The 27,500-nt window shown below is 36.5% G+C and overlaps 1 pseudogene; it reads right to left on the bottom strand.

The window, feature by feature from the left end:
* Nucleotides 1–27,500, bottom strand: part of LOC102495075 (la-related protein 7-like) — a 54,897-nt pseudogene that overhangs the window by 14,777 nt on the left and 12,620 nt on the right.

Raw genomic sequence — 27,500 nt, 5'->3', positions numbered from 1 at the left:
AATACTACTGTAGAACATGTTTATATTCTTCAGTATGCAACATGCGGTTCTGGAAATAATTTATTTTAATCCAGGTATCTTTCATGGTTAGTATTAGAGCCATTTACAAGTGTTCCAGCCCTTCCTTTCCAGATACATGATCAGCGCTGTCCACTCCCACCCATTTAAAATTAGGTACAGCCATATCCCTTATTTTGTTTCCTGAAATGTGATTTCAAGTAATGTGGATCACCTGCAGTAGATGATGTGTATGAGTTAATGTGTGCCTTCCCATCCTTTTTTAAATTGTATTTCTCTTCTTTTTGCCTTGATGACCGACAATGTCCTTGTGTTTTCTGTTCGTTTGTTTTTAGTTTTTTTTTTTTTTTTTCTAGAGATTTTTGCTCTGGTACTCCAGAGCATGTGCTTGCCCAAAAGATGAAGATAGAAAGCAAGAAATCACCCCCTGGGAGGGCTGACTGCACCATAATCCCTTCTCTTTCATTTTCCTCTTGGGATTTCGGGCATGCATGAACAAGCACCCAGGGTGAGTTTGAAGCTACCCAGTCCAGGACTTGAACTGTGATAGACCACAGGGGAATACAGTGCCTTAACCAATACGCCCCATGCTGGTCCCCCAACAATGTCTTTGATAGAGGCTGTCCTATCACTGTGGGTCGCAAATTAAGGTCAGCAGTGACTTATAGCAGACTCTGCTGCTGACTTTTTAATGGACATGTTCCATGAGTGGGAATCCTTTACTGTTTTAAACCACTGAGATTTGGGAGTTTCTCATCACTGTAGCATAATGACATGTTGACTGATAGTTTAGATACAGTTATCATTTACATTTTGAAATTAAGGAAAATAAAACTCTAGGGGAAAAAAGTAGAAGTTTTTCATGAGTATCTCCAGCTACCAAAACTTGGAAAAATAATCAAAATACAGGTTTTCTATGCTTTCCAAGAATAATAACCGAAACAATCATGTACATATATTACGATGGTTGAGTCAACAATTAACCTAAGCACTTTTCCAATTCTAATCAAATGTTGTCATTAGAAGAATCATCTGAAATAATTCCGAAGTTAAACCCATTTTTCAGATGAAAAATAATTTACTTAACAAATAAAAGCACTTTCTCAACATAACAGATGTTTGATAAATGTCACATAATTTGTTTTCAAGTCAATCTGATTACATACCACCAAACATAGTGCATTTTATTTCCTCAGACAAAACAAGTCTGGACCAGCAGTTGGCATAATGGCTATTTCACTGGACTCCTATGGAGTCGACCATGGTTCGAGTCCTGGACCCGGTGGCTTAAACTCAGGCCGGGCACGTGTGCATGAGTGCCCAAGATCCCAAGAGGAGAATGGAGGAGAAGGAACTGCAGCATGGCCATCTCCCCTGGGGGGGTGTGTGATTTCTCACTTCCTGTCTCTCAGTCTCTCTCTGTCTTTCTGGTGAGCTCACATGCCCTATAGTAAAAACTGCTCCAAAAAAAAAAGTGCAAGTCGGTTTCTATTTTGCAAAAATATAAACAAGCCTTGAAAAATCACTCTTTCATAATAAGAAATACCAATAAATGGAAAACAAATTTACATATTTAAATGTATGCATTTAATATCTCCAACATAATTTTTTCCTCAATCTCTGGTTAGGTAAGTTTGGCTGGGAATCATATAAATCAATTAGGAGAAAATAAAAAGAGAAAAGAAGGAAAGTTAAAGAAGGACGTTATAAAAAATGTCAAAGACCAGATATTATTACATAAGAGCTCTGTAATATTGTGTGAGAAGGAGATTGTCAGACTGATTCTAAATAAAAGACTTTAATGTACCTGTTTTTTCTAACATCTTCAGCTGAATGAACCAAAATTTTGCAATCAGGACAAAATTCCACCATAGTGACAATGTCTCCAATGTACTTTCCTAGCTTCTCAGTTGAATCTTCACAGCTATTGTTATTTTAAAAGATAGCTCATGGGGGTGGGGGGGAACCAGCCTGTGGCTTGGTGATTAAGGTGGCTGGATCCCACATGGCCAACAGCACAGTTTGAGTCCCAGACCCAGAGGCTTGAAAAATCTACCTGGTATATGTACAAAATCCCAGACAAAGAGAGAGATGGAGAAGAAGGGATTGAAGAATGGCCATTTTCCATGGAGGGTGTCTTCTTATCTCTCTCTCTTTACCGCTCTTAAGTGAGTGGATACCCCTCTGGCATTTTTTGTTTATTTGTTTGTTTGTTTTTTAAGTTAACTCATGGAAGTTTTATTTGTTAATCTGAACATAATATTTTCTCATGTAAAAGAACAAACTTAGGAATAATTTAAAACATCAGTGCTATTGCAAAAATCATGCTCTCAGAGTGTTTTATTTCTTAAAGCAAAAATAGCAATAAGAAAATCTAATAAAAGAGTTCTCTTGGAACCAGCAGGTGGCCTTGTGGTTAAGACATTGGATTCACTCATGGCCAACCTAGGTTTGAGTCTGAGACCCGACAGCTTGAAAACTCATGTCGGGTGCATATATGTGCATACCCAAAAATCTCAAGAGGAGGATGGAAGAGAAGGGATTACAACGTGGCCATCAGCCCTGGGGGGTGATTTCTCACTCTCTCTCCATCTCTTTTTATCTCTCTGGTGAGCACATGTGCCCTATAGCAAATATCTCTCAAAACAAAAAAGAAAAAAAAAAGAAAGAAAAAAGTTTTCTCACATTTTTTCTATTTTTCCCCCAAAATTTTATCAATTTCTGCTCTCAAATAGAGAGAAAGAGACATGACCCATTCTAGAAAATCTCTCAATGCATTGTGAAAAGAGAAAATAAATGGCTAGTTCATGAATAAACTTCACTACTGAGAATAAAATGGAAGATCCAAATGTGGTCATTAATATCAATGAGGATATGATATTGTGAGTGACTGTCTCCAGAGTTTCCTAGCTCCTGACATTTCTTCTTCCTTTCTCACTGCTCAAAAAGGGGAAAGTGAGTTAGAGAGATCACAGGTCAATCCTTTACACTAAGAGAAAGCACCAACACATCCACCTCAGGAGGCTTATGGCTGTGGAGGGCAGATGGGAGTTCTGGATTGGACATAGAGAATACTGCAACTTTCTTTTTCTCCACAATATTCTCTTTACTATCAATACTCTGAATAAGGAGTATTTCATGTTAACGGACAAAGTTGCCTGCAAGAGTCATTGATAATAAACTAAAATTTAAAGAACACTCTCCATTGTTCAAAGAGTTTTCTTAAACATTGTCTTCTCTGAGAAAAAATATTATTTTCATTATTTGCAGATGAGAGTTTTTCATGTCAGTTTAAGTGAATGCAAGTCCAAATATCAAAACTTTTCCAACCCACTACCCAGACGTTAAATAGTACTTATGATCACTGTCATCATGTAGAACATCTTCTTTGGAAGCTAATGTGCTGTTACTATCAATGGAATTTAGCATAGTTTATGGAAAATGGTCTTCAAAAACGAGTACTTATTCAAATATAAAATTCCAAATTCTACAGTAGAGAAAATTTTGTGGAGAATGAAGGAAAAGTAATACATTCAGAATATTTATGGAGAAGACTCATTTGAAATAATTGTATCTTACAGCAACCCCTAATCATCCCCATAACGTGTAAGCATGAGAATACACAGTGTCAATGTTTTTTAAATTTAATTTTATGCATTTTTTTAATCTTATTTTTAAAGCTTTTCACCACAGGGTGCATGTGCTCGCTAGAGAGAGAGAGAGACAATGAGAGGAAAAGTGAGATATCACCCCCTCCCCAAGAGGGAAAGCCACAGTCACTTCTCCTAAATTCTCCTAATGGGATTTTGGGCATTCATACACATGAAACAGACATAATTTTCAAGCCACCATGTATGGGACTTAAACCATGGTTGGCCATGTGGAGTCCAGCACCTTAACCATGACACCACCTGCTGGTGCTTGTGTCAATATTTTTTTTTTTTGAGAGATTTTCACTGTAGGGCGCGTGCGCTCGCCAGACAGACAGAGAGAGACATAGAGACAGAAAGCGAGAAATCACACCCCAGGGGGGATGGTCACGCCACAATCCCTTCTCCTCCATTCTCCTCTCGGGATCTTGGGCACGCACGCACAAGCGCCCGGCGTGAGTTTTAAGCCACCAGGTCCAGGACACGAACCGCGGTCGACTACGTGGGAGTCCAGCGACATAGCCATTACGCTAACTGCTGGTTCCCTGTGTCAATATTTTTTGAGATCCATCTAATTACAATATTTTTCTCTAACAATACCTGAAAAAATTATTCAAAATATTCTTCAAATACAACAAAGTTTAATTAATAGCATCATATAAAACTTACTTGCCTAACTTAAACATAATGAAGTTGTAACCAACACTAAATGATTTGCAATCTCATTTTCTAGGTCCTTCTCACTTAATAACTAGAAAAAAATTAAGCTTAGAAGATATGAAAAATATCTTTGTATCATCCTGTTTAAATCCTTTTATAAATTATATTTTCTTTGGATCATTATGAGCAAATATTGTGAAGTCAGAGGGGAAGCAGTGTTCACAGCAGAAGTTTCCAGAAAAAAATAAGGGTAACATGTAACACCAACGGAGATAACAGGCCTGTAAAGTATACTATTTATCAGTGCAGCTTCATGATAATTCAAGGAGGATACATAAGGTATTGTGGTAGAGGAAAGAGTACAAAAGAACTGGAAATCTGTGTGTGTGTGTGTGTGTGTGTGTGTGTATTTATATACATATATATTGGTCATCAGAAAAGTCATGATGCATTTTTGCATTGAAAAATACCTCATGATTTTTCCAACCACCAAATAATTTTAAACATAAGCATAATGCAGTGATGAGTACATATAGCTCTTAAACTTTTAATTAATCTGCATATGTTTGTGTGCTTCACAAATAAGGTAGCTATACACCTTGTGTGTGCAGTTTTTGTTTTTGTCAAAGGGCATGGGCACATGTCAGAGAGATTGAAAGAGAGAGACAGGGAAAATGAGAGAGAGAGAGAGCACCCTTCATGGGAAATGGTCACACCACAAACCCTTCTCCTCCATTCCCCTTCCTTTCAGAATTTTGGGCACACACACACATGTGCCTGGCAAGTTTTTCTAGACACCATGTCTAGGACTCTAACCATGTAGTCAGTCATGTGGGATATAGCCAACTTAACCACCACGACACTAGCTAGCCCCTGTGTTGATTTTTATAGCTGTCTCATCAGTTGAGGACCTCTTTACTCCTCAAAAATATCATAGATTAGACAAAAACAATGTATAGACATTCTATTTATGGAAGTTAAGGGGAAAATAGTAATTAGAATGTAAAGACCTGTTCATCGACATCACTGCAAAGTCTTCTCAAATATTGAGTTGTGGAAAAGTCATGATGCATTTTTGCATAGAAAAATATTAAAAATAAACCATGACTTTTCCAAAAACCCAATATATTTCATTGGTTAAGCAAGTCACTGTAGAAACAAGTTCTAAATGAAAGTTTATGTTTAACAGAATAAAGCAGATTTCCTAGGTTGGAGTTCCTTTGGTATCAGAACATAACAGATGACTCTTATCACAGGGAGAAGCTTTAATTGTCCTATGTTGTGCTGTGATATTTAAAGTAAGAAGCTCAATGTGGGATTCTAACTTTATTGTAAACGTGTGAAAATGTTACAATTGCTAGATGCTGGGCAAATAATGGCCAGAACATCTGAAGGCCCCTTTTGGTCAATGGCTTGGATCAACTATTCACTCATTTAAAAAGTGTGTTTCACTGAGAGAAGAGTAAACAGAACTTTCAGAAACACATATATATTTGGAAATAAAAATAATAACATACTTCTTGGGTCTGGCAGGAGGCATGGTGGTTAAAGTACTGGACTCCTACATGGCCGACTGTAGTTCGAGTCCCAGACCTGGTAGCTCACTTTCTCACTTCCCCGCTCTCTGTCCCCCTTTATTCCTCTCTGGTCAAATTTAAAAATAATAATAAATAATTCTTCTAAATTAATAAATCACTTCATCATTTCTAACACACTGAGTTTCACAAGTACTTGGACTGGGTCAACTAGTGTACTGAGATTTATAAGAGCTCTTTTTATAAGGGGGCATCAAAGAGTTGACATGAAAGTGGAATTAAAGCATCTGTTTATTGTGGGACACAAAAACTTGAGACCCATGCATTTGTTTTTTAATTGCCAAAGGGCACATGCACTCACCAGAAAAGGGGGACAGAGGGAGAAAACATCCCACTATGGGGGAGGAGATGCCACCATCACTTTTCCTCCACTTCTCTTTCCTATTGGAATTTTTTGAGCACTCTGACACAAGCAGCTGCTATTTTTCTTTCAACCACAAGGGCTTGGATTCCAGTCATGGGCTTCTATATGGGATTCAACTTCTTTAGCCAGTAACCTATGGCCCAGTCCATGCAGTTTTTTCATAACACATATTCCCATAAACTTCTTGAAGACCCCCCATAAAACATGCCCCAATATGTCTTCAAACCAAATTCAGTATAATCATGATCCCAAGGAGTTCATTATCTCAGGAGAAAAGATCACCAAGTATTTTCTGAGGAAACAAGAGGGTAGAACTGAGCCTGGGTCACCTAAATGCAGGTCATTGGAGTAAAAGGAAAATAAAATGTAAATGTAGTCCACCAGTCTATAATCTTCAACACATGTACCCATTAAAAGCAGCCCTACGATCTTCACCCACAGTGATTAGCATACTCATTTCTGGGAGTTTACTCCCTTGTGAGTCACCACATGCCATTTTCTTCCACTTCTGCTCTGTCTCCTACTGAGCTTCATGCTTAGTAGGCAGTGCTGCTTAGAGAGCCCCTCACTGAAGAGACCATGAGCTTTCACTGAAGGCCATTGAAAAATCTGCCAACAAGAACTTAAAGGAAAGTGAGTAAAATGTTATTGAAAACTGTAAGAAATCAAATGCTTTTTATGGAGTGACAGAAATTTAGTAACACTATTATCTCTGGTAATTTGAAAAGTAGATAATGTGCCTCATGAACTGAATGGCATAAAAATGTTTCTGGGCAGAGTTTTAAAGATGTTGTCTGAATACTTCTCATTACTTAGAATAAAATGTGAAATGACAGTGCTAAGTTAAATGAAGAACTGTTACACATAAAGGAAATAGAACTGCTGACCTTAAAATATTCCAATTTTGCAAGATACTACAATATAATAAAGAAATAATTCTGAACAAAGAACACATCCAGGGGATTATTTGAGAAGTGTGGTAAAGGTGAAGACAAGTGTGTCAAAGTAACAAAGTGTCCCAGTAACAAAGTACTTGTTACTGGTCAGCCCTGCAGCCTGTGGGGATGGTGGTGCTTGCTGTCTCTGTGTCTCTCTCCAGTGTGTTCACACTCTCTTACATAAATACAGAGAGAGATAAGAAGAATCTAACAGAGCATCTGAATGAAGAAATGGAATATCTGATATCTAAGCAGTTTCAAGGTTTTGTCATTGTGCAGTCTTGGTAGAAGCCCAAAAGAGGAAGTGCTCATCCTGAGATATTTGTGAGTGTGATGCTTGTCTCATGGCATAGACCTCAGTAAGATTCATAGATGACCCACAGACATTTTAAGAGAATAGAATGCATAGAAGTGTCATCAATTTGGACTGAACAAGAAGAAAAGGTTACAAAATAAAGAGAACATTATGGAATCCCTAATCTATGGGTCTTCTGGAAAGTCATGAGGCATTTTTGCATAGAAAAACATAACTTTCCAAATCACCCAATATATCTATGTATATGTCTATGTCTATGTCTATGTCTATGTCTATGTCTATGTCTATGTTTATGTCTAAGAAGGAAGTTAGCTTATAATGCAATGAATCAGAGGTAGAAACCAAGAGCCTGGCTAATCTGTACAGAGTCAGCAATCGGTAGAAATACATTCTCAGGTCTTAAGACACTGAAGAAAATGCCAATGTGTTTCCTATTGGCCTTTGGAATTAATGTGGACAAGTTACTTCTGCATGACCTTTATTTATTCCAATTTATAAGAGTACAATCTACAGCGGTTATCTTATGACTGCTCCATAATTGTAAATTGAGTTTATGGAGGGAGAGTACCTATTCCTTTAGTTCACATGTTCTTGAAGATGATATGGTTTATATATTATTTCATTATTTGTCTCTCTTTCTTTCTTTTTCTTTTATTTTTATTTATTAATTTATTAATTTATTTTTTCTAGAGAGTATGTTTGTTGTCCAAAGAGATACAGAGAGAGGGAGAGGACAGAGCACTCTCTCCTCAGGGAGTGGTCATGCCATAACACAATCTCTTCACTTCCATTTCTCTCATTTTAGGATCTCAGGTATGCATGCATACATACCCAAAATGTTTTTCAATTTTCTGGGTCTGAGGCTCTGACCACGTGGTTAGCTGTGTGGGATCCGAATGCCTTAACCAGCAGGCCATGGAGCCTCTGTCTTAATCCATTTGTGCGTTCATAGAATGACATAATATTTTTTTGAGTGTTTTTTGCTATAGGGCGCATGTGCTTGCCAGAAAGGCAGAGAGAGAGAGAGAGACAAACAGACAGACAGAAAGACAGAAAGCGAGAAATCACTCCCCAGGGGAGATGGCCACACCACAATCCCTTCTCCTACATTCTCCTCTCAGGATCTTGGGTGGGTACGAACGCACATGCACCTGGTATGAGTTTAAGCCACTAGGTCCAGGACTCGAATAGTGGTCAGCTACATGAGAGTCCAGCGACAAAGCCATTACACCAACTGATGGTCCTGACACAATGTATTTTCATGTATGAGGAAGAAATAGTACTGTAGATGATTTGTGATATATTTTTCTCTTTCTCACAGGGATGAGCATAATGGGGCAATCATTCATGGAAGACCATCAAAAGTTATAAAATTTAGTCTCCAATATGGTAATGTTCTTTAGGCGAATAAACTGATAATATTTGTTATGAAGAATATCTCTTTTTTTTGTCTTTTTTTTTGATTTTTGCCATAGAGTGTGTTCATTTGCTAGAGAGGGAGAGAGAGAGAGAGAAGGAAAGTGAAAAATCATTCCCTCAAGAGGTGGCCACACCACAGTCACTTCTCCGTTTCCTCTCGGGATTCTGGGCATGCATGCACACATGCCCACCATGATCTTCAAGCTGCCTGTTCTGGGACTAGAACCATTGTCAGCCATGTGGGAGTCCAGTGCTTTAACCACCATACCCCCTGTTGGTCCCAAGAATCCTTGTTTTCATGTGTTCCTAAGAGTATCTATTTGATTTTAGATTGCTTATGAAAGACACACCTAAGATCTGTGAATTGATAAGCATGGCTCTAGAAAGAAAATCATATACCATGTCCTTTCCTATGACCTTAACCTTTTAGAACGTCACTCTTCATGGAATATGACTGCTTGACCCCTTATTTCATAGATGAAGCCTCAAGGAAATTCAGCAGCTCACATAGTTCAAGCAACTCTTAAGTGCTAAATGTGTAATTTGAATGTAGACATTTTGGTCTAGGAAGTGATGTTAACAAACATACAACATACTAATTCATAGAACTTGGCTTTCTTTGGTGTTTTAGAGTCTTTTACTTTATTCTGACATCATGTAGATTATACTGTCTCTCTCTTAGTCTCTCCTTTGTCCTCACACATAGACAGTTCTGATAGAGGAAAATGGTCAAAGGTAGAAACAAGAAACATTATTTTCTTTTTTACTTAAAAATTACATTCAGTTTGTTTTCGCACCCTTCTTGGTTGTCATCATCAGAGAAACCAAGTAATTCTGACAAATGTTATTTCTGTTTCTTAAGAAATTAAGGTAAGTTATGTAATCTCTCTATTGTCCTGAAGACATCAGTTAATGAAAACTATCTACCTTAGTGACCTCCTGCACAAGAAGAAATGGAAGATTGTCTCTAATTCATTCTCTGTTTGATCCCTTTTGAAAGGTTTATTTGTACGACATATTCATACAGTTTAGTCAGTTCCAAACAACAGAAAACAGAATCAAAACTGCTGAATCCATTTTCACAAGCATATAAATTCAGAGATATAAGGATAGAAGCTCTCCTTGGTTACCATTAAATCAAAATATTAGCAGAAATGATGACAGTGAAAATATAACCAAAAAAAGTAAATCTGAAAATGGAGTTTAATATTACACTGACCTACACACACCATGCTAGGTAATGAACCATCTAGAGATACCAAAACATAGTAGTAACATGCTTAGGCTAGAGGTAGCTTAATCGTGTGTCAACTGCTAATATCACAGAAACAGCACCAGAAACATTTCTTATTTGTCATTCTCCTGATATTTCATATTTGCTTTAAGGTTAATTTTTAAAATTAACATATTAGATAAATTATTTGTAGGAACATTGGGAGAAGTCTTTGACTAGTAAAACAGAGAAAATAATATGAATCTATGAGTTAAGTAACCATATTAGATCATCACTATTATGAAGCCAGCAAGGTTTTTATGTCATTGGTTTGACCCTAAGGAGTTAAAAATGTCTTAGGAGTTGATGCCATGAAATATTTTGGGCTATAGCATTTTTAGGCTGTATTGGGGATAATGTTCTGTATTTTAGGTAATAAAATCTTTCCAGACAAATAGAGAGCACTATAGAGAAAGCATAAAAGCAACATGTCATTAATACTAATATCTCTTTATAGAAATGTATAGCTAAAAAGATTCCGAGGCATTCACTACTATCCTACACATTCTTATAATCATGTTATTCTGAGAGGTCTTTAATCAAATCAGAATGTTTTAAGGTAACTAAAATAATGTTAACGCATCTTTGGATTTACACCACATCCATTGCCATTTTCGAACAATTCATTATCACTGTCTTTAATTATGCACTTTTTGTATCCATAGAAGTAATTTTTTATCCATTATACAGTCTCTCTCTCTCTCTCTCTCTCTCTATATATATATATATATATATATATCCCTCCTCTCTTTATCTCTCTCTTTTCATAGAGAGATTTTTGCTATAGGGCACATACACTTGCTGGAAAGACAGGAAAAGACAGAGGGCCAGAAAGCAAGAAATCACCCCTTAGGAGGGATGTTCATGCAGCAATCCCTTCTCCTTCATTCTCCCTTCAGGATCTTGGGTAAGCATGTACACGCACCAAATATGAATTTCATTTCATCAGATCTGGGACTCAAACTGCGGTAAACTTCATGGCAGTTCAGCAACATAACCATTAAGGTATCTGCTGGTCTCTCTCTCTCTCTCTCTCTTTTTAATTTTGTAAATTTGTAGAATGTAATTTTGTGATTGCTGAATTTGATAATATAATTATAATATAATATAACTAGTAGAAGTAGTAGATAACATAATTAGTGGATGTCTTAGGTGAGAAAATTCCTATCTGGATTACTTACAAAATGGTTCACACTTGGCAGGACAAAGGCCTAAGATATCTGGAAATACATGTCATACTCAATGTCTGAGAGTTTACTACTCAGTATTATGGAAAATATTGCATCAGCTTTTACTATCTTGGATACTTTAGAGAGTTGTACATATTCTCCAATAAATTTTATGAAATTATTGTTATATTTCTGATGGTATTTATATGATGTAGTACCAGGACCAGCAGATGGCATAATGGTTATGCTGCTGGACTCCCACATAGTCAACTGGGGTTTGAGTGTCAGGTCCAGCATTTTAAGCATGGATGTGAATGCCCAAAAACCTGGGAGGAGAACAGAGAAGGAATTGCAGCCTGGTCATCCCTCCGGAGGTGATTTCTCACTTTCTGTCTCTCTGTCTCTCCAGTGACTGTGTTCTCACCTTGTAGCAAGAATCTCTTTCTAATACACACACACACACACACACACACACACACACACAAATATATATATATATACACACACACACACACACACATATATTTTTCTGTTTTTCTATGCAAAAATAAGTATATATACTTTATAGGACTTTCATAAGACTTTTTTTGTTGTTGTTGGAGGTTTTTGCTATAGGGCGCGTATGCTTGCCAGAAAGACAGGGAGAGACAGAGAGATAGAAAGCGAGAAATAAACCCCTGGGGGTATGGCCACACCACAATCTCTTCTCCTCCATTCTTCTCTCAGGATCTTGGGCACGCATGCACACGCGCCCGGCGCGAGTTTAAGCTTCCAGGTCCGAGACTCGAACCGCGGTCAACTACGTTGGAGTCCAGCAACATAGCCATTATGCTAACTGCTGGTCCCAAGACTTTTTACATGAAGTTTAAAATAGGAGGAAAGAGATTTCTTTCTATCATAAGTGTACTGATTAATGTGTGTGTGTGTGTGTGTGTGTGTGAGAGTGTGAGAGAGAGAGAGAGTCTGTGTGTGTATCACACACACAGAAACAGATAATTACATGAAAATTTTTGAGAAGATGCAAGAAAGGAAATCAAGCAGACAAGCAGAGTAGCATAAAGGCCCATTTGAATCAAATTAAAAGAGGCCTTTGAGCAAAATAATCTTTGAGACACTGCTCAGGTGAAACAGTTATGTTCTAGGATCCAAGAGATGAAGGCTTCACTGGAAAGACAAATCCCCATTGCCCCTCATTCTGTGCTTTGGGGGTAGCCAAGCTGTGTAAAGTTCTGTGAGACTTAGGAGGTCAATCCACACTCACTAGTCAGATCTTTCTGGGAGATGTGGAATTTGGGCACAGCCAAGAAGGGATGCCATTGTCAGGCAACCCAAAAAGAGTTCCTTAGAAGGAGTCTCAGAGAATATGTTGGTCTCTCTGTATGTCATTCATTTTTATAGTCTTAGCTTAAATATTATTTCACCAGTGGGCTTTCTATCTGACCTATCTTAAATCTAAAGCCATCCACTTTGTTATTATAATACACTTATTTGCTACTCATTAAGAGGAACTTGTGGTTCTATATAGTTGGGGATCACTTCTGATTGGTTCATACTTGTCTAAGGACTGGCCTATGTTGCTACTTAGAGACTCATCTTAGATGCTCATATTTTACAAAATGAATAAATTGTGTTAATAAAATGGCTCCTTAAATTGCAACAACACTTCAAATCCTAGCTAAAGAATACTCTTTCCACTCCAATTCCAAGCTAATTAATTCATTCAAAACACATCACCCATGTAAATACCACGTAGCAAAAGTACTGGAAAAAGTGTTACTCATTATCTCACTTTTATGTTTGAATTAATTATTTATAGCTTTATATTATTAACTTCTTCTTAGACATAGACTACTTCATACTTAAATTACTGAATGGTGGATTATATATTCTGAGTCTTACATGAGACCAAAATCTACATATTTACTATCTTGTTTTTAATGAAGACATTTTTCCTATAGAAACTGTCACTAGATCAGACTTCACTCACCATTTCATATTTATTACCACACTCCTCCCATGGCAATATGTGGGTACTCTTTCACTTTCTTTTTTTTTTGGAGAGGATTTTGCTATAGGGCGTGTGTGCTCACCAGACAGACAGACAGAGACAGAGAGACAGAAAGTGAGAAATCACCCCCCAGGGGGGATGGTCACACCGCAATCCTTTCTCCTCCATTCTCCTCTCGGGATCTTGGGCACGCATGCACACGTGCCCGGCGTGAGTTTTAAGCCACCGTGTCCAGGACGCAAACCGCGGTCAATTACATGGGAGTCCAGCAACATAGCCATTGCGCTAATTGCTGGTTCCCAACTCTTTCACTTTCAATCATACATCCTCTTGCGTATTGAGAGAGGTGGCTAGCAAGCATGAGGAGAAGAGAAAAAAAGATATGGCTAACCACTTTCATTCTATATAATTGACAGAAAAGAAGAATAAAAAATGTCAACTAGAAAATTACAGGTGTTTTAATTTTGGGCTAGCTGGGGGTATGGCGCTCAAGATGGTTGAATCCCACATAATCATCTGTGCAGTTCAAGTCACAAATAGAGCTTCTTGAAAAAAGATGTCACGCATGTGTGCATGAATACCCAAACTCCCTCAACATGAGAGAAATAGAGGAGAAAGAATTGCAGCATGACTATCCCCCATGGGGAGAAGAGGTGCTTTCTCACTGTCCTTCTCTCTCTCTTGTGAACACACACACCCTATGGAATTTTTTTTTTTTAAAGGAAAGACAGGTTAAGGTGTTTTAATTTCAGAAGTTTTCTTAGTCTATCAAATTTTGCCTTTTTGACAGGGAATCTAATCTCACAAACTATTATTTTTTATCACATTAACCAAAGGAACAATCTTACTATACTTAAAATAAGTATCTCGGCAAAGAGTTAACCATATTCCACAATTCCAAGAGAATCTATCTCATTTGTTTTTGTATAAATAACCGTTTCTCACATTAAAGGGTGATCAAGGGTGATGCAAGGGTAGTTTGCATAGATGCTAGTAAGAATGCTGTAAAGAGAGAAGGTAGTATATTGCTTTGCTTTTGAGAAAAAAATTCACAAAAGTCATGGTCTGTGGGTTTTCACACTTTTCTCTTGCCTCCTGTAGCACTTTTTGCACAAATGCAATAATTAATTATATAATTTGCAATTACGTGCGCATATTTTTTTTCTTTTTTTTTCTTTTATTAGGTTTGAATCAAAGGGTACATGAGCTTGCCTGGAGAGAGAAATCATCCCATAGGAAAGATGCCATGACATAATTCCTTCTCCTTAGTCTCCTCCTTGGATTTTGGGCAGGCACGCACACACAAAGGCCCTTTGTGAGTTTCAACCCACCAAGTCCAGGACTTGAACCTTGGTCAGCCAGGGAATCCAGCGCCTTAACCACCATGCCACCTGCTGGTCCAGCATAAAGGGAATTCCTATTCTTAAGGGAATATATTTATGATATTCTCTCTTGATGGCCTATCCCTGCTTTTGGCACACAGTAGATATGATATGATTATCTAAATAGCTTACTTACTCATTTATGTGTGTATGTTTTATATATAATATATATATTATATAATACATAAATATATTTACATAATATTTTATGTATAGATACACATAAATATACAACTATACATACATAAATATCCATCTAATTCTAGCTATAACAAATTCATTTAGAAAAGCAGCACCTGTGGAACTAGCAGATGGTATAATGGTTACATTGCTGTACTCCCATGTAGTCAACCGTGATTCGAGTCCCAGTGGCTTGAAACGCACACCAGTTATGTGTATGTACATGCTCAAACCCTGCAAGGAGAATGGAGGAGAAGGGATTGAAGTGTGGCCATCTCTCCAGGGGGATGAATTCTCACTTTCTGTCTCTCTCTGGTGAGCATATATGGCCTGCAGCAAAAATCTCTCTCTGAAAAGAAAGAAAGAAAGAAAGAAAGAAAGAAAGAAAGAAAGAAAGAAAGAAAGAAAAGGAGTATCAGTAATCAATGGAATGTTGCAAGAAGTTATTAAGATATTTTAACTCAACAATTTACCATTAGTGCAAGATTTGTGTCTTTATATGCATTAATAAAACTTATTAATAAGGTGCAAATGTAACCACTGATAACACATATTTACACTTTTGTCAGTGTTTATATATTCTACTTTACTGAGAAAAAGAGTTTATATCCTTTTGTTACCCAACATAGTTGCCATACATTATGAATTACTGCACCTCAAATATCAATAAGCAATAAATTTAGTGCATATTTAGAAGCAGTAGCAACAGTACTTAATGCAAATGTCTTCTGGAATGAATCCCTAACTTGTAGTTCTAAACCAGTACTTTACCAATTAAAAAGTTACCGACATTATTCAAATATATTACAGTTTTAGCATATATGCATTCTTTACACATTTTGTATTTGATTCAAAATAGTTCAAACATATAGCATGTGTATAATTATTCACTAACGACTAACCTAGCTCAATTTGCAAAAACCATATATTCTTGCCCAATACACACCAAATGTCTAGGATGGGAGAAATGGAAAGATCTGAAGATCTAATTGCAGGAAGGACAAATGTAGATACCAGTGAGTGTGTGGGAGGGAGTTGAAAGTGGAAGGTGGCAGGAGGGGCCCAAAGGACAAATACTTAAGAGACACAAGAATATAAAGTTCTCCATTGAAAATTGTGTATATGACAATATCTTTGATTTGATTGTCTCATACTGCATGCATACTTTACAAAGCCATAATGTGTGCTATAGAGAACAACAATGAAATGTGAATGAGAAATTATAAAATAAAATTTAGACAATTGTAGATACCAGAGACAGTATAAGAGGAGGTGGGTGACAGTGTGTGGGAGGAAAAGAATTTAACGGACACGTGAATGGAAAGTCATCTGTTAACGAAGATGTATATGGTGATCTCTTTAACTTGATTGATATGCATCTATCCTGGAAAAAATATTTTGTGCACTTTAAAGATGCACAGTGATTAATTGTAAATTTCATTAATTTTTAAAATGTATAAATAATAGTAATAGCTCATTTATATATATTTACTCTGTACTAAAGATAGCTTAATTCTATTACATTAGAATTAGTTTTTCATTGTCCCTCACATAAACTTATAAAGTACATGTTACAAATCTTCCATTTACAAACAATCAAGAAGAGATAGTATTAGTCTGTGATCATAGTTCAGTGAATGGCAGCCTCAGGACTCAAATCTTGGCAGAGACTCCAGCATTTTCTCCAACATTTAACTACGATACTATACTATACTATATAAGTTTGATTTTGTGAACTGAATAAACATTTGCTCTTATTTATAGATTAACATAATAGAGTGTTGCATTTATAAGAACAAAAAATGAACCCACTTACATAAAATTCTATGCCTCTCATTTTTAATGCTTTTAATTTCTTAAACCCTTGGAAAAATCTGATGAATACTACTGGATTTCTCTTTAGATTCTGTATATATATATATATATATCCATTAATTTTTTTACAGAGCACAGTGTCTTAAGACAACCTAAATTCCAAGTTATGAAAGTACAACTAAATAAAAAAAGTACATAACACTTCTTTTCCCAATACTATCTTTTTTGGGGGAAAAAACTTTATTCTTTTGTTTTATTATTTTTTTTTACATTCAATCATTGAATATCTTTACATTATACAAAATTATTTTTCCCAGCATGAATACATTGCATATTAGCCAGTCAATGATTATTACCATACACATTATCATCAACAATTTTTCATTTTTGTGCAATTTAAGTGTTTTGCTTCTTTTTTATTTTCCCCCTGATTGCCTTTCTCTCCCATCACAATACTTCCTAAAATCCATTTCAATCAATGTTGATTTCAGCTTTCAAATCATTTTTAGATCATTTTTTGGCTATTTTTGAAAACATAGAACATAATTATTTTTGGTCTTGTTTACCATACAGCACACACACTCACTGGAGAGAGACAGGGAGAGACAGATAGAGGGAAAGTGAGAAATTTCTCCCCAGAGGAGATGACCACAACACAATACCTTCTTTTCCATTCTCTTCCTGGGATTTTGGGCACATATGTCCAGTGTGAGTTTCAGGCTACTGGATCTGGAACTCAAACTGCAATTGACTGTGTGGGAGTCCAGCATCTTAACTACCATGCCACCTTCTGGACCCCAAAATAGAGCATTTTTAAATTTTTTTTGAGAGGTTTTTTTGCTATAGGGTGTGTGCACTCGCCAGAAAGACAGAGAGAGACAGAGAGACAGAAAGCATGAAATCGCCCCCTCCAGGGGGGATGGCCATGCCATAATCCCTTCTCCTCCATTCTCCTCTTGGGATTTTGGACACATATGTACACATGCCCAGCGTGAGTTTAAGCCACCGGATCCAGAACTCAAACGGCAGTCGACTTCATGGGAGTCCAGCAACATAACCATTATGCCAGCTGCTGATTCCAGAGCATGATTTTTAGCAATAGATTGGAAATCAGTGTTTAGTGGGTTTTCAAATGCTACTTGACCCATGTACAATTTCATTCCAACATAAATGTTTTTTTAATTTTATTTCATTCATTTTATGCATTCAATCATTACAAGTCACTTAGCTTGCAAAGTAAGTTTATCCATCATGAAATATACTTCACTCCAGTCCAGTTGTGAATGCTATACACATTATTATCAACAGATACTAAACCATTTCTTTGTCCTGCAAATGTCTTGCCTCTCTATTTTTCTTCCTAATTTCCCTCCCTACACTCTCCCTTTCCCCCACACTCCTCCTACACTGTCTTCAGTGTCCATAGTTATTTTCAATACTTTGATGTCCTCCAGTCTTTCAGTCTTTACCATAGAGTGGATATTTCTAATAACATATTGCATATTTGAAAAAGTCATGACATATTTTTCTATGCAAAAATGTGTCTTTTCCAACAACCCATAGAAATGCAGTTCTAATGTTTAGGGGCGAAATAGATTTTTATAGACTAAGTGTAAAATGTTGCTATTTTCTATAACTTCTTTTGAGGTTGGATTAAATCAATATGCTATATTTACCTCCCTTGCCTCAGATGTGATTGCCACAATCTCTCTTAGAATAGAAAGGAACAAAAAGGGTATGGGTGGGGAAGACAGATTCTTGCAGGAAATCCTAGTTTCTTTATAGAGTCTGTTCAAGGCTTATCAGTAAATATTTACTGAAATTATACACTGAGTACCATCCACAAGCTAGGCAGAGCTAGGCATATCTTCATATCAACATAGAGAGAGAGAGACTCTATAAACATTCTTATTAAAGGTAAGGTAACTATCAGTCAGACTTTTTCTAGTGGCAAGTAATAGAAAATTCTATGCAAAATAAATGTTAGTTGAACACAACCAAAAAGTCTAATACTATTTCCCAGTATGGCCTGACTGGCCATCCTAACCAATTTTTCAGTCATTTTTTTCTACTCTGTGTATTGTAGCTTCATCTGCAAGCTAAGTTCACTTGCGATAGACATGAATGCCTGCTGCAGACTGAATTAAAGGTGATCTTGAGACAATGCTGGTTTGAAATGCATGAAACCACCTATATGTGAATTTTTTTAATAAATATATCAGAAAATTTGGTACAATACTGTCAATGTATCCTTCTTATGATATTCTTTTTGGCATTTATTCCAATTATTATTTTTTTCATTTTTTATACATTCAATTACAGTACCTCACTAATGCTTATGAAATAAATTTACCCAACATGAAAACTTCACACTAGACCAGTTGAAGATATCATACATGTTATGACCAATGTACAATTCTCCATTTCTGTGTCCCTTAAATGTCTTGCCTCTCTGTTTTTCTCCTTGATTCCTTTCCTCTCCCTCATCTCTCCTCCTCTTCCCACACTGCCTCCAGTATTCATAACCATTTTCCATGCTTCTCTATCCTCTAATCATATATACTTTTTTTTGAAGAGGGTTTTTTTTTTTTTTTTTTTTGCTTTTGGGCCTTGACGCTCACCAGAAAAAAAGAGATGTACGCTCACCAGAAAGACAGAGAGAGACAGAGAGACAAAAAGCGAGAAATCACTTCCCAGGGCGGGGTGGCCATGCCACAATCCCTTCTCCTCCATTCTCCTCTTGAGATCTTGGGCATACACGCACACGCGCCCGGTGTGAGTTTAAGCCACCGGGTCTGGGGTGTGAACCGCGGTCAACTACGTGGGAGTCCAGGGACATAGCCATTACACTAACTGCTGGTCCCTGCCATATATTCTTAATAATATTTTCTTTTTCCTGGCTTACTTTATTGTAAGTGTACAGTATACTGGGGGCAACAGGTGGCATGGTGGTTAAGATGCCGGACTCTCAAATGTATGACTGCATTTCAATTCTCAGACTTGGCATTTTGGAAATCACGCCAGGTGCATTTGCCTGTGTGCACAAAATCCTGAGAGGAGAATGAGGGAGAAAGAATTATGGCATGACCTTCCCCCAAGGAGAGTGACTTCTTACTTTCCCTCTCACTCTCTTTTGTCTGCCAAATGGCAACCAGGGAAGTACCATATATTAGTAAATATATAAGTCTACACAAAGCAAAATAAAATGTTATAAGTATCCAAAAATTAATAACATATTCACTATTGCCAAAATCTTTGTTACCAAGTTTATCTGTGATTCCTGTTCAGTTGTAAAGTAAGATTCTTCTGCTTGTCCCCCATTCACTAGTAATGTAATTGTGAGAATAGATTGTAGGTCAGTGGTAATAAAAGAGTGGCCAATAGGTATCAGGTTTGTAGTGTGGAATCCTGGTAAGCATAGGCTGCAAGTATCAGTTGTTGAATATCTCTTTTAGAAATGGTATTTTAACATAGACATCCTCACCAGAATCCTTTTGAAGCTCTCAGTCTGCTATTGGAAGAAAATTGAAATGGACATAATAGAGTTAACCCAAAGACCATGCTCTTGAAACTTTAAGCAATTGTGTTTTAATAACAGTCATTTTTTAAAAGTTTTGTCGTATTTTGGCAGAATAAGACAGCGCATTTATCAGGAGCATTCTTTATTGTTTTCCAACATTTTGAAACTTTTAGCAGCTGAAAAATCTTAATAGATTTGAATGTAAGGGTAAACAGGGTTGTCATAACTAGTCAATCAATCAATTAACAAATCTGTTAATCCTTAACCAAATCAATATTTTTGTGCCAGTAACAGAATGAACATATTTATTAAGAGCATATTCTATTCACCAGTCACATTTTGGAAAGAAAGCAGTTTTACTAATATTAGAGTATTTCTAGAATACATGTTTATTTTGTTCAATTGAAAAAATGTATATTTTCTGCCTGTTAATTGAGAAGAGGTATAACTGCTGTGACCAATTCACAAACTTGCAGGAATTTGACCCTAACTCAGTATTTAATAAAATAGATTACCCTTATTTTGTTATTAACATTCTTTTTTTATTTGATATTTTCAAGGCATAATCAATCTATTGTGGTTAAAATGCTATTTCAGTACACTTTGCATTGTTTTCAAAGCATTATTCTCAAGAATTTGTTTCTTAACAGTGAATTAAGTAGTGAGGAAGTGAGATTTTGTGACATATTTGGCAATCAACCAAAAATAAATAAATAAGTAGATAAAGAGAGAGTCTCTGAGGTACTTATGTTAGGCCCCAAAATTTAAATATCGGACATTTGCTTTCGTGGATCATCATTAGGATCAAATAATAAACAATTTGACTTGACATCTATCCCTTAGTGTTCCATACATCTGTTAGATAATAAACAGAGTTAGCACTAGATGAGAATCTGGAGAAGGATATATATAAATTGACCTAATTTCAACCTGGAAGCTATTAATTGCCTTTTGTTGTTAAATAGAAGTAACCTATTCCTTATGATATCTCTTTGCCAAAGAATTTGAGCATATTTCAAATAATGAGTCCACAATGATATTATAAATAAAAATGTCATATAGAAGGGCCAGCAGGTGATGTGGTGATTAAAGCATTGCAATCCTGGCCCCAGCAGCTTGCTTTCTTACTCTCTCTCTATATATATATCTCTTTGGTGAGCACATATGCCATGTAGCAAACTTAATGATAAAAATAAATAAAATTAAATAAATAATTCTGGTTTTAAATGCTACATAGATGATGTAGTCTCAATTGCTCAACTTTACTAAAAGCTCATTTAGCATATTAAATGTCATACCTCTAAATTTTTAAAGTATTTTTATTTATTATTATTATTTAAACATTCAATCACTATACATCATTTAGATTATAGATTTTACCCAGCATGATATACACTTCAGACCAGTTCAGCTGAAGTTTAATTACACAAAAGGAAGATGTTTAACAAATAATTAAAATCAGAGCAAGCTTAATATTATTTTTGAAGAATTTAACCATCAATATGAGTTCAGCTTCTTTTTATTTCAAAAGCTTTGTCATATTTCTTTGAGCACATTTTATATACACCTGTTTTCCATTCAAATAAGAGCACTTAGGTAGATATATTAGCTTCCCAACCTATAACAGAGATGGTAAAAGTCCACTCTTATTAATCCACTTACTGAAAAAAATACTGCAATATATTTAATAGATTTTGATAGGTATTGACCCATCAAACAGCAGATGACACATAGTGATATACTAAAACATCTACCTTAGTCACAAATTCCCAGTATTTTAATTGCATTCATGAAAGTTTGTTGTTGATGCAATTGTTAAATTCATTGCTGGTCAGGGTTGAGGAGTAAGGTATTTTCTTTCCTTTTTTCCTTATAATTTCCTAAGCCACTCAAGGATTAGAATCTAAAGACTCCTAATCAAAGTCAATAGAAAAATAAATAGATAAGGTGGAATGAGGACAAAGCTGGGCTGAAATGAAATCATTGTGAATGCTATATTGCTATAGCCATCCTAATCTCAACTTTCACAAATTTTTCTAAAACAATAAGAAAAAAAAGTCCTTATTTCTGAAATGAATTGGCTAGTCAACAAATACTAACTGAGTAACTTCTTTGTCAGACCCTTTCCCAAGGCATATTACTGAATAAAATGACCTTGCTTATCTGGCGACATTAATGAGTGGATTTTATACTATTCATCAGGAAAATAAAGAACAAAGATGCAGGCAAGGTGCTTTAGAGTAGTTGTAAGTGTTATTAAAAGAATATTATGACACACTGCACACAGATGGAGTATATTTTAGATTTGATGGTTCCAGAAATCCTTCTGTAAAAGAGATATTAGGGATAGCAACTTCAACCTTGATTAGTCAAGGTACTTTTATTTGGGACCAACTGAAAGTGGGGAATTCCAGGCAAATGGAAAATAAAATAAGAAAAAACTGAAAAGAATACTTATATTTCCTCAAAATGTGACCTACTGAGGTTTGACAATATTTTATGTATTTATTTATTTTTGGAGAGGTTTTTGCTATAGGGTGTGTGCACTCACCAGAAAGACAGAGAAAGACAGAGAGACAGAAAGCGAGAAATCACCCCCCCAGTGAGGATGGCCATGCTACAATCCCTTCTCTTCTATTCTCCTCTCAAGGTCTTGGGCACGCATGCACATGTGCCCGGCATGAGTTTAAGCCACCAGATCTGGGACTCAAACCATAGTTGACTACATGGGAGTCCAGCAACATAGCCATTACACAACTGCTGGTCCCAACAATATTTTAATTTTTAAATGCCCTAAAAATATATTGATGCAGTATTTTAAGGTATTTTTTTTTAACCAAGGAATAAAACTTATGCCATGATTTTAGAAACAGATGTAAGAGAACCATCTATAACTAACATTCTTAATCAATTCCACTGTAGGGCAACATGTGAGTCTGAGTGTTTAGCTCAACAGTTTACTACCACTGGGACCAGCAGTTAGTGTAATGGCTATGTCGCTGGACTCCCACGTAGTCGACCGTGGTTCGCGTCCCGGACCCGGTGGCTTAAAACTCACGCCAGGCGCGTGTGCGTGCATGCCCAAGATCCTGAGATGAGAATGGAGGAGAAGGGATTGTGACGTGGCCATCCCCCCTGGGAGGTGATTTCTCGCTTTCTGTCTCTCTGTCTCTCTCTGCCTGTCTGGCGAGCGCATGCGCCCTACAGTAAAAACCTCTTCAAAAAAAAAAAAGAAAGAAAAAGTAAAAGTTCACTACCTTCTACATAGAAAGGATGATCAGTAATTTGGGCCATTCTAAACTACTAGGAATCCTCTAAAACACTTTCCTAAACTGTTTTAAAATGTCCTAACCATCCACAGTCACAGTATGGAAGACTTTTTATTTTACAACCCAGTACTCACTTTTATATGTACACACACACACACACACACACACACACACACAGGTATGTCCACACATATATGAACAATCTTTTTCATAAAGCAATACTTATGGCGTCTATCTGAAATAAACACTGATATTTTTATCTTGTCTCATTTTATATAAGTGCTAATCACAACCTACTAAAGTGATTTAATTACCATCAGTGAGTTACAACCTAAAGAGTTGTATTCATGTTGGATACATTCACTTTACAAGCCAAGTGTTGTATTGTGATTAAATGAGTAAAATAAATTAAAATAAATAAATAAATCTGAATTATCGAATACATCTGGCCACATGGGCTTCACACCCAGGACTGCAAGCCAGGTACTGGGCATATATAGATATGTCAAGACAGTTTGGAGGATCTCAAATTTGTGGAAAAGAGGAGGCTTATGAATAAGAAGCAACTAATTAGATGTGTAGGTTCAAGCAAAGTAATAACAAATTTGGCCTTAGATTTATTGAATTTAAGCTGCCGAGGGACCAGCAGTTGGTGTAATGGCTATGTCGTTGGACTCCCATGTAGTCGACTGCGGTTCAAGTCACGGATCCAGTGGCTTAAAACTCATTTCAGGCATGTGTGTGAGTGTTTCCAAGATCCTGACAGGGAATGGAGAAGAAGGGATTGCGGTGTGGCCATTCCCCCGGGGGGTGATTTCTCGCTTTCTGTCTCTCTGTCTCTCCCTGTCTGTCTGGTGAGCGCATGCGCCCTATAGCAAAAACCTGTCCAAAAAGAAAAAGAAAAAAAAAAGAAGAAGATGCTAAAGGCATAGCTGATGGGAAAAACAAGGAATATTAAATTATAGAACTGGCTCAGGAAATGAAAAAGTTAGGGAGTAAACAACACCAAGAAGAGAAGAGTAATTCAAAGCAGAATCTGGAAAGAACACCCACGTTTAAGAAGGAGAAAGAATGGAACAAGGAACAAAGAGAAGTCAAAGAATCCAAAGGAAATGATGCTAGGGAACTCCAGGAGGACTGCAGCAAGGAGGCGGAGATCTGTAACAACTTTCCACTACCAAGAATGTTTCTTACACTGCTACTGAACTCGCAGCATAAAATTCTCTATAGTAAAATTAATCAATAGGGTGTTATTCGGGATTCTAATTGAAATAAGTCAATGTTGACCAAAAAATAGAACTTACATGAAATACTATCATAGAGAAAACTTTTTTTTTTTTAATAGAAACTGTCTATTCACTGTTATGGTATTTTTGATTTGGAGAGAGATAAGTTTTGGCTCTTAAAATCTAGTGTTCTATATAGAAAGTTCTTCAAACCCATACATTAGGAGAAAGAGATTTTTAACTTCAAAGTAATCCAACCAAGTAAGTTTTGAAAGTCATGTTAAGATTTTTTTATTGTATTATATCAACATAGTTTAGAAGAGAAAGTAAAAAGACAGATTTATATTCATTGAATTTTCTAAATTTCTTCTCAAATTCTTACTTTATTTCCAGCAAACAATTCTGCAGTTTTTAAAAATAAAGTCTTCTATTTACTGTAAGACCAGTCAAAAATGGTAAATGAGAATGCAGTCTCTTATTTTCATTAATTCAGTAATTTTAAATCCAAATTTCTACCCTTCCTTGAGCAATCAACAATGTCTTTGTTTTTTCCTCACAGATTATAATTCAACATGTTTAAGCATCTTGTTACATGAGTACGTAGGTATAAAGTCCTTGAACTGAGGAAGCAGCTAAGTAAATATTAGTTGGCTTCCAAGTACTAGTCATCTGACATATTTAAATAAACCAAATGCTCATCCTGTAGTTAATCTTATTTCAAGTACCCTATCGATTGGGAACGGTTAAACACACACACACACACACACACACACACACACACACACACAATAGTTACTATACAGTTACCTTAAAAAGTCAGAAGTTTCACAATAAGGATGGAATTAAATCAGAGGACAGAATTAGGAGAAGGTTGAAAATATGAATTTAAAAATAATAAGGGTTGATGGGACCAGCAGATGGTGTAACAGTTACATCATTGGACTCCCATGTGGTCGACTGTGGTTCAAGTCCTGGACCCAGCAACTTAAAACTCATACCAGGTGCATGTGTGTGCATGTCCAAAATCCCAAGAAGAGAATGGAGAAGGATAGATTGTGGTATGGCCATCCACCTGGCGGGGGGGGGGATGACTTTTTGCTTACTGTCTCTCTGTCTCTCTCCATCTCTTTGATGGGTGCAAGTGCCTTATAGGAAAACTCTCTCTCAAAAATAAAACAAAATAATAAAAGTAAAACTAATCAGGGGTGAAAGAAAGGCAGAGAAAATGAAACTTTCTTGTCTAGGTATAACAGAACTAATGGTAATCACATCTTTACATGTTCAAGTGTTTTTAAAAAAACAGATCTGTCACTCTTTGAACTCTTTTATCCAACCACATTTACAATTAGATCATCAAACTCATGGATAAGCCATTTAAAATGTGTGAAGTTCTTCAAAGAAAACATGGAAATTTTAGGACTTTAAGAATTAATCATATGCGTCTGCTTGCAGTGATTTTTTTGTAGTACTCATTCTGCATGCAACTATTCAATCTGCATCCCAGCTTCAACTTATTCACAATTTTGGTTAAAGTGCCTTCTTTTTAAAAATCTTTCCTTTTTTTCAGTTTGCCAGAGGGCACATGCACTCACTAAAGAGAGAGAGCAAGTGTCCCCCATGGGTAATGACCAAGACACAATCCCTTCTCCTCCATTTTCCCCTCCTTCTTTTTGTAGTTTTGAGCATTTATACACATTCCCCTGGGGTGTTCCTCAAGCTGCTGGGTTCAGTTCCTCAGGATCTGGACCACATGATCAGCCTCATGGGATCCAGCTTCAGTTCTCCCAATCGCTAGTCCTGGTCTAGCCCACCTTCAATTTTTTTTTTAATCCCAATTATTCTTACATTATGAACCAAAGAAAGAAAGATGAAGCTTTGTGATTCACCATGGGACACTTCTTTCTGGGTTTGTCATGCTAGGCAGCACTGGGCAGTCATGGTCGCTGCTTTTGACCTATGAGATTTATCAGCAGGGAGTCAATGTTTTTTTGTTTTTTTTTGTTACTTAAAACTCATACCAGGTGCATGTGTGTGCATGTCCAAAATCCCAAGAAGAGAATGGAGAAGGATAGATTGTGGTATGGCCATCCACCTGGCGGGGGGGGTGATGACTTTTTGCTTCCTGTCTCTCTGTCTCTCTCCATCTCTTTGATGGGTGCAAGTGCCTTATAGGAAAACTCTCTCTCAAAAATAAAACAAAATAATAAAAGTAAAACTAATCAGGGGTGAAAGAAAGGCAGAGAAAATGAAACTTTCTTGTCTAGGTATAACAGAACTAATGGTAATCACATCTTTACATGTTCAAGTGTTTTTAAAAAAACAGATCTGTCACTCTTTGAACTCTTTTATCCAACCACATTTACAATTAGATCATCAAACTCATGGATAAGCCATTTAAAATGTGTGAAGTTCTTCAAAGAAAACATGGAAATTTTAGGACTTTAAGAATTAATCATATGCGTCTGCTTGCAGTGATTTTTTTGTAGTACTCATTCTGCATGCAACTATTCAATCTGCATCCCAGCTTCAACTTATTCACAATTTTGGTTAAAGTGCCTTCTTTTTAAAAATCTTTCCTTTTTTTCAGTTTGCCAGAGGGCACATGCACTCACTAAAGAGAGAGAGCAAGTGTCCCCCATGGGTAATGACCAAGACACAATCCCTTCTCCTCCATTTTCCCCTCCTTCTTTTTGTAGTT

The sequence above is a fragment of the Tupaia chinensis genome, unplaced genomic scaffold, assembly GCF_000334495.1.
Source record: "Tupaia chinensis unplaced genomic scaffold, TupChi_1.0 Scaffold149807_2, whole genome shotgun sequence".
NCBI classification, from domain to species: Eukaryota; Metazoa; Chordata; class Mammalia; order Scandentia; family Tupaiidae; genus Tupaia; species Tupaia belangeri.
The sequence above is the reverse complement of the archived record's forward strand: the minus strand, read 5'-3'. Positions and strand labels throughout refer to the sequence as shown.